The 12121-nt window shown below is 37.0% G+C and overlaps 1 protein-coding gene across 2 annotated transcripts in view; it reads right to left on the bottom strand.

Moving 5' to 3' along the window:
* Positions 1-12121, bottom strand: part of ZNF438 (zinc finger protein 438) — a 199463-nt gene that overhangs the window by 116986 nt on the left and 70356 nt on the right. The window contains exon 3 of one of the 2 annotated variants that reach the window (XM_023752197.1): positions 11300-11359. The exons of the other annotated variant lie outside the window; for it this stretch is intronic. The gene's annotated coding sequence lies outside the window, so the exon portion shown is untranslated. The remainder of the gene's footprint in view (positions 1-11299; positions 11360-12121) is intronic. 2 annotated transcript variants of the gene reach the window in all.

A 12121-nucleotide genomic window follows, 5' to 3' on the forward strand; every position in this document is an offset into this window, starting at 1 on the left:
TTCTCTCTTTGTCTTTTGCTCTTGGCATTTTAATTATGATGTGTCTTGGTGTGGTCCTCTTTGGATTCCTTTTGTTTGGGGTTCTCTGTGCATCCTGGACTTGTAAGTCTATTTCTTTCACCAGGTAGGGGAAGTTTTCTGTCATTGTTTCTTCAAATAGGTTTTCAATATCTTGCTCTCTCTCTTCTTCTGGCACCCCTATAATTCGGATGTTGGTGCACTTGAAGTTGTCCCAGAGGCTCCTAACACTATCTTCATATTTTTGGATTCATTTTTCTTTTTGTTTTTCCGGTTGGGCGTTTTTTGCTTCTTTGTATTTCAAATCTTTGACTTGATTCTTGCGATCCTCTAGTCTGCTGTTGGGTCTCTGTATAATATTGTTTATTTCAGTCAGTGTATGCTTAATTTCTAGTTGGTCCTTTTTCATATCCTCCAGGGTCTCACTAAATTTATCGGCGGTTTCTAGAAAGGTCTTGAAAAACCTTAAAAGTGTGGTTTTGAACTCTATATCCAGTAGTTTGCTTTCCTCCATTTCTGTCATTTGTGACCTGTTTCTTTGTCTCCGCATTTTTTATGCTTCCCTGTGTTGGTAGAGTGGCTTTGTGTGCTAGGTGTCCTATAGGGCCCAGTGGCTCAGCCTCCCCAATCACCTGAGGTGGACACTCTTGGTGCACCCCTTGTTGGCTTTGTGCACAGTCTTGTTGTAGTTAAGTCTTGATTGTTGTAGGTATCACTGGGAGGAATTGACCTCCAGGCCAATTGGCTGTGAAAATCAGCTGTGGTTATGGTGGGAGAACTTCTGTGCTGGAGACACCCTTCTGGGGCAAGACTTGCTTCAGTGGGGCTTTGGTGCTCACTGAGTCTGCCTCCTGAGTGTGTCCCTTATGGATCTGAGGAGTTGTAATCTGGATGGTCCACACTGACCTCTGGGTATACTGGCTCTTGGATCTCTAAGGAGGTGCTAATTTAGCCTCTTCCTGAGGCTACCCAGCAGTAACTATGGAGAGATCTGCAAATTCCTCTTCTTTGTTTGGAGGTGCCTAGATGAGGCCCAGCTGTGAAGCAATGCAAGCAGCTGTGGGGCCTTGGGCCTTCTTTTTGGATGTTCTGGGTCTCTCTGACCCAGCTGCAGTTAGTTAGGTAATTTTAGATTGCAAAGGGCCAGGGCATTCATATGCAAAAGCCTCTGTGCACAGCTTGGGTGGGGTGGGGTCTCAGGGAATCAAAAGGGCAGAGCAAATAGCTATGGCTGATCCTCAGCCCTGCCCTAAGAGGACCAGGACTCACTGTTCCGAGGAATTGGCTGCAGGCCCCTCTGAGAGAAAGCCGCCCTTGAGTTCTGACCGATGCCACTCAGTCCAATTTCTCCCCGTATGAGTCTGGGTCCCCAGAGACTCACCCGGAACTGGTGTTCAGAGCAGTCGGGAGCTTCTGTCTTCCTCCCGATTGAAAAAAGACAGCCACGTCCTCAGTTGCCAGACCTTTCCGAGTGCACCTCCGTACCTCTGCACTTTACTTCCACACCGCACCTCCTTGAGTCTCAGTGTGCTTTTCTCTTTCCATCTAGTTGTAGAATTTCCACTCGGCCAGCCTTCCTGTGGTTCTGGATGATGTCTGTTTTGTCTTTTAGTTGTTTTTTGAAGTGGTTGTGCAAGGCAGCAATTTCCGGTGTTTACCTATGCCGCCATCTTGGTTTTCTCCTCTGAAGTTTTATTGGATATAAAATGCAAGGTTGACAATTCTCTTAGCACCTGAAAAATGCCATTAAATTGCATTCTGGTATGCACAGTTTCTGATGACAAGTTTGTTGCCATTCTTAACCGTATTTATTTGTATGTAATGTCTTTATTTTCCTCTACCTAATTGTAAGAGTTTTTCTTTATCACTGATTTTTCTTATGGTGTGTTTTGAGGTGTGTGTGTGTGTGTGTGTGTGTGTGTGTGTGTCTTATCTGGGGTATAACTTTCTTGGATCTGTGGGTTTATAGTTTTCTTCAAATCTGGGGAAATTTCAGCCATTATTTATTTAAATATTTTTTCTCTTGCCCTCCCCCCCCAAATCTGAGACTCAAATTACACTTATGTTAGACCCATGGCTATTAGCCTATAGGACACCAAGTTGCTGTACATCTTATTCAATTTCTTTTCTCTCTATGCTTTTGGTTAAATTCTTACCATGTTTTCAAGGTCACTGATCTTGTCTCCTGAAAAATCTAATCTGCACTTAATCCCATCTAGGAAAATTTTCATTTCAAGTTACTGTACTTTTTATCTCTGGATGTTCCAATTTTTTCTTTTTTATATCTTCTATTTTATACCTCATTATGTTTATATATATGTGGACCAGATTTACAATCATTATTTTAACGTACTTATCTGCTAATTCTATCATCCCTGTCATTTCAGGGTCTATTTTTGTTGTCTCCTGTTATGGTATTTTTCTCCTACTTTCTTGTCTAGTAATGTGTGATTGGATGCAATTCACTGTGAACTTTATATTGCTGAGTGCTGGATTTTTTTGTATTTGTTTAAAGAGTGATGGAATTCTGGAAGACAACTACTTGTGTATTAATATGATTCTTATCAGGCTTGGTTTTAAGCTATCTTAGGGTTTGTATAGATGAACCTTTATTCTAGGGCTCAATCTTACACTGACTTGGTATTTCATTTATCAAGTTGTACTTGACAGCTTCTTGGGGTTTCATTTTATTTATGCAAAGTTTGGTATTAAACCATATCCTCAGGAGCACCCCTATACCAATTCCAGGAATTCCTTCTCTTCCCAACAATCTCCTCTCCAGGAGGTGAGGTTTTAAAAGAATCAGGCTCTTCTATCCTGTCTCCTTATTACTTCCTTCCCTGCTCCATAGTGAGGGTTAGGTACTTCACTTCTGAATTCAAGTTGCTGAACTTTAAAGGTCGAAAGAAGAACAGATCTCCTAAAAACCTGCTAGGTTTACCTTACTAAAAGAGAAGGAGGCAAGGCAAGGTAAAGGAAGGGTACTTATTTTATATTTACTGATACAGGAATTAAATAAAATAAAAAACCAACCATAGATTTTGCCTCTCAAGAAGCTTATGCAAAATATATACCAATAAATATTGAAAAATGGAATGTTTCCACATCTAACCCATAATTATTCATAAAAAGTATTTCATTACCCCCTTTCTTAAAAATATTTGCCTTTTATTCTTTGTTGGCAGATGCTCTAACCGAAACCCTAAAGTGAAGCCCCCACTAAACCATTAAATAGCCTATGAACTTTTTGAAAAAAATAATGAGCAGATATTTTGGGGAGGTTGAAGAAAAGTAGGCAGGTGGCAGAAAGCAAATGTTTCCTCCAAGCTCTGTTGTAATAAACCAAGTTTGAGTGTATAGTTATCTAAAAGTTTTAATAATGTTAATAATAATAAACTACGTCTAGAAAATTATGCAGGCATATTATTAAAGACTGAAAAATGCCAAATATATAAAGATAAAAAATATACCATCTATAAACTTAACACTCAGAGGATAACAACTATTAATATCTGCCATATCTCCTCAGAGTTTTTTTAAGCATATACTTACTTACATACATACACACACACACACACACACACACACACACACACTCACTCTTCATTTAAATTGAGATAATAGTGCAGATATCATTTTTTAAATTTCCTTTTAATTATGTTGTAAGCATAATTGCGAGTCACTGAATGTTATTTAAAAACATGATTCTTAACCAGGGACTGGACTAGTGAAATGAATTTTTAGGGGTGAAATAGGTAGGTTTAGAAAATTTTAAAAATTAAGGAGTCCATGGAAAAAACACAGGGCTACAGAGTTGCAAAGAGTACATTTCCATAAGACAAGGGAGCTGGGAGTAGCAAAAAGTACACATTCCCCAAACAAAGGGAAGGAAACCCCTCATTCAAAGAAAGAGGAAGAAAAGCCCAGAGGGAATAGGAGAATAATAAGGGAGAAGAAGGAGGAAACTTCACCTGAGACTTGAACTCTGGAGTTGCTATAGTGATCAAATCAGAAGGGGATGTGACAAATCTGAGGGGATATCAAAGCACAAAGATCTGCAGCCTTTAAAAACCATAGAAGAAAGGGACTCAGTGGGACTCTTTCCCTCTCCCCAAGTGGGAATCTGTGCTTGTTTCTCAATAAATTTCCACCTTTACTATACCATCTTTCATCCATGGTTTCATTCAACCCCACCGGACAAGAGCCTGGGAAAACCATCCTGCCCAGGTGAACACCATGCGTTCCAGTCCAAATTTCCTGTATCACTAGGAAAAGGTAAGCGGAGCATCTTATATGCCCCACACATCTCTTCCTAGTCCCAGACCTGTTCCTAACAAACACAGAATATGAATGTATTGAAATTCCTTGCTACTCAGAGTGGGGTCCATGATCAACAGCATCAGCATTACCTTGGGATTTGTTAGAAATGTACCACAGATTTCATCAAAATCTACATTTTGATATGATATCAGGTGATTCATATATACATTATAGTTTGAAAAGCAGTGGGAATCCAGAGTTATTACATTCTCTTTGAAATTTGTAACTTCTCATTTGTTGTGGTATAAGAAATCAGTTAACCAGGTTTCTTAGAATTATAAGTTAAAGAATTTAAGGATAAAAAATAACAGGTAGCTATACACTTAAATATGAATCCCATCTGTAACAAAACAAACTATGTAACTATGAGAAATGATGCAACCTATGCAAGACTTAGTTTCCTCATCTGTTAAATCAGGATTATAATAGTATTTCCCTCACAAGATCACCAAGAAGATTAAATGAGCTAAAATACATAATGCACTTAGAACACTTAGTGTTATTTATGTGTTTGCTATTATCATTAAGAGGAAAAACAAGTAAATAAAGAGGCGCTAAGTAACCTAATACACCATTTTAAGGTCTGAACTTTCAGACATCAGCTAAATGTAGTTTAAAAGCCTCTTTCAGTTCATTCCTGGTTCTCAGGTGTGTTGTTAAGTAGCTGAGTTTGGCAGAGAGAAGTGTACAAGGGCCCAACACAGCCAGAGCGGCTCCGTTGGCTGGGCATTGTCCTGTGCACAGAAAGGTTGCCGGTTCAATTCCTGGTCAGGGCATGTATCTAGGTTGCAGGTGGGGATTAAAAAAAAAAGAATACTATGCTGCTGTAAAAAAGAAGGAACTCTTACCATTTGCAACGGCATGGATGGAACTGGAGAGCATTATGCTAAGTGAAATAAGCCAGTCAATGAAGGAAAAATACCACATGATCTCACTCATTCATGGATAATAAAGACCATTATAAACTTTTGAACAATAATAGATACAGAGGCAGAGCTGCCTCAAACAGATTGTCAAACTGCAGCGGGAAGGCCGGGGAGGGATGGGGGGCAGGAGGGAGGGGGCAAGAGATCAACCGAAGGACTTGTATGCATGCATATAAGCATAACCAATGGACATAAGACACTGGGGGGTAGGGGAGCCCAGGGGATTGTCAAGGGTGGGGGGAAAAAAAAGGACACATATGTAATACCCTTTGTAATACTTTAAGCAATTAAAAAAAAAAGACAAGTGTACTACATTTGACAACTGCTTTCCCCCTGGCTGTTGGCTTTAAAATGATTGTGGATATGTTAGTTTTCTGCTAAAACCAGGTGCAAAAATTATTCTCAATTGCCTAGGTACAAGACATCAAGAACCATGATACTTGTGCAATGTTTATATTATCTTTAGAACCAAGAAGGTATGACTGTCTATCTCACCTTCTAGGATGATCCCTGGCTCAAGTCAAGGCAGGAATATCAATACATGAAATAATCCAAATTGTTTGTTTTGGTTAGAATAGCAGTTTTGTTTAAGTGAAATCTAAATAGTGACCAAGAAGAAAGAAGAGTGAATCTAAAAGAGAGAGACAGAAATAATGGGAAAGGGGGCAGCAAAATCAGAAACCAGGGGAAGATAGAGAAACAAGAAGAGACTCAAGGTGAAAACATGTTAAGGGGTTCAGGCCTTCCTTAAAAAGTTGGAACAGTGTATTCATCAGGATGCTGATTTCCTATGTCGTGCCAAGCACATGCTGGTTTGGAGCTGGCCCTGGTGTTACAAGAAGCAATGACAAGCTGGATGCAACTTTTATATACGTCCTCCTTTGGTACTAACTACCAAAGCAATCAAATATAAAATACTTTAGTATCACAGAGACCCTGAAAATCATTCTTTACTATATCATTAATTCCAAGTGCCACAGTTCAATGGTTACAGGAAACTTGAATTTGCATGAATAGCCTTATTCAGGTCCAACTGAAAGCATTTATAACTTTAAGTTCTCTATTACTTAAATCATTATTTTTGCCTTTGTAATATAAGATAAGGAAATGACTATTTCACCCTCAATGAAACATCCATAGTCACTACTTCTCAAAGTGCTTCTGGTTTAAGGCTAAGGATGAGGTGAATTTTCCATTGCTAGCAAAATCTGACCAAAGGCTATTTTCAAATATCATATTCCTTACTTCTACAACTCAGGAAAATTTTACTTAATAACTAAAATCTACTAGGGAACTTGTCTAGTATGTACATATTGCTTATTTTAGACCTGAAATCAATCAAAATAAGTTTTATATAAAAATGAGAGAACAAAATGCCTCAAAGTAATAAATTCCTTAGATGAGGACTTGGCCAATCTGATTGGAAATCAACCTTGATATTAGCTCTTCTTTCATCTCAAATATTGGAAACTTCACCTAGAAGTGCTTTATACTTCATTGGTGAAATTGGTAAAACTTCCAATATAAATACCAGCAGATTAATCTGAGAAGACATTAAAAATAATTACTCTGAAAAAAATATTCTAAAAGATATCATCTCAGCATTAGGAAGATCTTAAGAAATCAACTGTCCCCTTCTCCACTTCAAAATAGTTTTCCTCCACTACATTCCATAAGGGGATCACCCCAATTTGTACACTCCAAAGAAAAGCAAGAAGGCACTGTCCTATGAAGCACTCCAGCCTATTTTCATGCCGATGTGACTATTACCAATGTATTCATTATAGTGCTCATTAAACTGAGTAGAAATCTCTCTCTGTAACTTCTCTCCACTGATCTAGCTATGTCTTTCTGTAGCACAAAATCTCCAAACCCTCTTACACTTGAAACCAATTCACATGACAGAAACTTGGAATAATAAAACCACAACATTTATAGTATGACCTCTCCTACTAGGGCAGTGATGGCAAACCTATGACACGCGTGTCAGAAGTGACATGCGAACTCATTTTTTTGGTTGATTTTTCTTTGTTAAATGGCATTTAAATATATAAAATAAATATCAAAAATATAAGTCTTTGTTTTACTATGGTTGCAAATATCAAAAAATTTCTATATGTGACATGGCACCAGAGTTAAGTTAGGGTTTTTCAAAATGCTGACACACGAGCTCAAAAGGTTGACCATCACTGTACTAGGGTCTCTGTGCTTAAAAAGCTTTGCATATGTACTTTTCTTCTCTTTAAATCTACCTCCACTGGTAAAAGGCTAGAGGCTGGACTATTTAGAATGATGGTGTAAGGTAGGGGAGTAGGAGAGATTTAGCTGATTCTAAATGGACTTGGAGAATTTAAAGAAAAGCAAGAAAGCAATTGTGGCTAGAACAAAGTGAGTAAGACAGAATGGTAGGATATAAAATCAGCAAGGAGCATGTAGGGTCTGGTAAAACATGGTGAGACTTGGGTTTTATACTGATGTGATGGATAGCCACTAAAGGGTTCTGAACAGGGGATTGACAGCAACTGCTTAACATTTAAAAAAAAAAACACAAAACACTTTTGTTCCTACATGGATAACTGACTGGAGAGGTTCAAGGAGGAGATAAGGAAGGCCAGTTATTACTATCATCTAGGAATGTATAATGGTGATTATAAGTTATATTCAAGTAGTAGTGGGGTGGCAGTAGTAAAGGGGGATTTGGGATATATTTGGAAAGGATGACATATAAGCCTTACTGATGGGCTGGATGTTGATTAAGAAGAAAAGAGAAAAGTCAAAGATCTAGTTTTTAACCTGAGCAACTGGGTGGATCATTTACTGAGATGAAGGAGTAGGAGGCAGAAACAGGATTTGGGAGGGGAGTTCAAGAGTTCTATTCCAAACATGTTAAGTTTGAAATGTTTATTAGACTTTCAAAAAGAGATCTTGGCTAGGCAGACATAGAAATGAGCCTTGAATACATGGGAGAGATCAAGGCAAAGAAGTAAGTCTGGGAGGACAGGTGGCATTTAAAGCAAAGGACCACATGAGATCACATAGAGAATAAACGTAGACGGTGGCCAAGGACTGGGCCCTGAAGAATGCCAACTTTTGGAGAACATAAAGAAGAGGAGATAGCAAGGGAAATTTTATATGTATTTTATGTTTTCAAGTGTAAGAGGGACTAGAGATTTAGAACGACAGAAAGACATAGCTAAATGGGGAAGTTACAGAGAGAGATTTCTGTTCAGCGTAATAAGCACTATAATGAATAAGTTGCTAACTTATTCTTACTCAAAAAGCTATTGATATTATTTTATATCTACAAACTATGAAGTCCATAGCCAGTCATCACAATCTTCTTCAAAAACCACCTTCCAAAGTCATGTGCCTATTCTATTTCTGACACCTGCCTATTGACTGAGTCTGGATAGCTGCATTTTATGTGTCAGCTGCTCAATTGTTCTATCCCTAACCTCTGGCATGTATCCTAACTTCTGGATCCAAGTACTCACCCCAACTAACAACTTCTAGTTGCTCAACACTGACCAGGAGACACATTGAGATCATATTCCCCAGAGCTGCCAAAAGTTCTTGGCATATGATCAATGAAGCACACAGTAAGTGAGTATTCAGCAATTAATCAGGTGACAGAGAACAACTGACATATTAGGGAACTGCAGAATGAGCCAGATCAAGGTTGAAACAGAGAATAGGAGATTGTACTCCAGACTAGTTACCCAATGGAAAAATCTAATCTGGGTTACCGAGTGTGATCAGACATCCTTTTATCCAGAAGAACTAAAGCAGTGGTTCTCAACCTTCCTAATGCCGCGAACCTTTAATACAGTTCCTCATGTTGTGGTGACCCCCAACCATAAAATTATTTTCGTTGCTACTTCATAACTGTAATTTTGCTACTGTTATGAATCATAATGTAAATATCTGATATGCAGGATGTATTTTCATTGTTACAAATTGAACATAATTAAAGCATAGTGATTAATCACAAAACAATATGTAATTATATGTGTTTTCCGATGGTCTTAGGCGACCCCTGTGAAAGGGTCGTTCGACCCCCAAAGGGGTCGCAACCCACAGGTTGAGAACCGCTGAACTAAAGTATCTGAAGTTTACCATGCGTCCAAGGATTCAGGATTTCCTGGAAGCTGGTAACATTATGAACCAAACTATAGGTACAGCCACCAGGGGCACTTGTTCTTTCTGCCCCATACCCCAGGGTTAGCCTGAAGACATCTGTTACTCTCTCAGTCTCAGCTATACAGGGAATTCTAAACATCTCATAGGTGTTTGTGAAGATTAAATGAGATCATTGTAAATAAAGTGCCTGGTACATAGAAAGTGCTCAACACATATTAGCTATTCTCATTTATACTTTAGATTATCATAAAGTGACAGTCAGCTGAATGATAAAGCATGTCTCTAAAAGCAACACTTTTAATGCTCCTCTAACATAGAAGAATGATAAAAAGGGTATTTGGGTTTTTTTAGTTGTATAAACTGGTATATAATCAATAACATTTAAACTATCCTGAAAAAAAAAATTCTCCATTTTTCTAAACTTCTTTACCAAGGTTGGCACAGTTATGTTACACAACTAAGAAGTAAAGGTGTGAATTCTATTAACATGAGATTGATAACAATTCTAAATAAATATCAAGCAAAAACAGAACTTTCCAAGCCTAACAATTATTCTGTAAGAATCATTCAGGACCAGGTCTCTTGTTGTAAATGTCTATATCCTTTAAGTATAGTGTATTTCTATTTCCCTGTATGAAATTTAAGTTTAACTAAAATCATTAAAGTTGGCAATAGAATCAGGAAACCATTTATAAGGCCAGCATGGCTATTTTACTTTTATAAATGAAAAGTTATGTAATAGTTTCAGAGTTCCCTTCTTATACTCTTTTAATATTTATAGAAATTTAAAAGAGTTATACTGCTAGAGTTCATTTTGGAAACTGATAAATTATTTTAGTGCAATTATAGAAATGGTTATTTAAGAGTTACACTCATCTTTATTCATGATCTTTAACAACAACAGGTCATCTGTATCTAGTACTTGATCTACAAGCTCAAATAAGTGTGACTGAACCAAACTACACTAAGAGAGTCTCAACTCCAAACCACTGAGTCACATCACTAGTCTTTTTGCCGCTAACAGTACATTAAAAAAAGAAAACAGTGTTCTGGAAACCATTTAAAGGGCCTGCTTGTGATAACAGAAAGTGCTGTACTAAACTACTGAAGAACACACAAGTACCTGGAAGGACTCAGAGCAAAGCTGTAGCCAAGTACAAGGAGATGTTCATGGGTACCATACCACTATCCAAAAAATAAAGTCCCACACCTCTTATGAAACCTATAGTCACATATTTCCCTATATCTCTATTTCATGAAATTCGGATTTTTAAAAAGATAATTAATAATTTTAATTTTTCAAACTACTACACAGAAAAGTCACTTATAAACTATAATTTCAAATCAATAAACCTTGATATTTTTCTGCTTTAAATAAATTTTTGTTTTGGAATAATTTTAGATTTACAGAAAGGTTGCAAAGATATTACAAATAACTTATATACCCTTCACCCAGTTTCACCTACAGTTAACATCTTACATAACCATGGCTTTATCAAAACTAAGAAACTAACATTGGTACATTGCTATTAACTAAGCTACAGACTTTATTTGGATTTTCCTCACAGATGTCTATTATCAGTTCTAAGATCCAATGTATGGTACCACATTGCATTTAATGACATGTTTTTAGTGCTTTAAGTTTTAGAACATGCTAATCTTGTGTGTCTTATTATCAATGTCCTAATTATAATTATTATAAAAATACAGATCCTTGGAAAATATGATTTATTGGATGATAGGAAAATGTTACATTACAATTAATGTAAACATGACATTTCTATTAATGTTTCATTGAGAAGAAAAGAGGTAAATCTCCATTGCTCACTTTGTCAGGAAACTGTTAGATCAAATTATTTTCAGAAATATTTCTTCAAAAAATGCTTGTCACTTACCTATCTCTCAATGTTCCAGTAAAAAGTCATAAAATATGTGGTAAATTCTTTTAATTAATCCTGTAATAGAATATAAAGTATTATTATAATCATATTCAGATAATCCATTTTTATCAAATATATGTAAAACTACTTTCCTTTCATTCCAAAATTTCATTTTTAATTACTATGTAATTTTTTATTAAGTTAAAAAAGAATTAATTTAAGGGAGAATAATTGTATATATGAATTATATATCTTTTTTTTAAAATATATTTTATTGATTTTTTACAGAGAGGAAGGGAGAGAGATAGAGAGTTAGAAACATCGATGAGAGAGAAACATCGATCAGCTGCCTCCTGCACACCCCCTACTGGGGATGTGCCCACAACCCAGGTACATGCCCTTGACCGGAATCGAACCTGGGACCTTTGAGTCCGCAGGCCGACGCTCTATCCACTGAGCCAAACCGGTTTCGGCTGAATTATATATCTTTAAAAACAAAGGCATGCTATCAAGATACCAATGGCATATTTCATAGAATTATTCCAAAAATTTGTTTGGAACAACAAAAGACCCCATATTGTTACAGCAATCTTGAAAAAGTGGGAGGAATTTCCCTATCTTACATCAACCTTAGATTACTACAAGGCCATAGTAATCAAAACAGCATGGCACTGGCATAAAAAAACAGACATATAGATCAATGAAGAGAATGGACAGCCCAGGAATAAACCCACACCTTTATAGAGAATTAATACCTGACAACGGAGGTAAAAACATACAATGGGGTAAAGACAGTCCATTCAATAAATGGTGCTGGGAAGACTAGACAGTTACATG

The sequence above is a fragment of the Myotis lucifugus genome, unplaced genomic scaffold (genome assembly GCF_000147115.1).
Source record: "Myotis lucifugus unplaced genomic scaffold, Myoluc2.0 scaffold_29, whole genome shotgun sequence".
Classification (NCBI taxonomy): Eukaryota; Metazoa; Chordata; class Mammalia; order Chiroptera; family Vespertilionidae; genus Myotis; species Myotis lucifugus.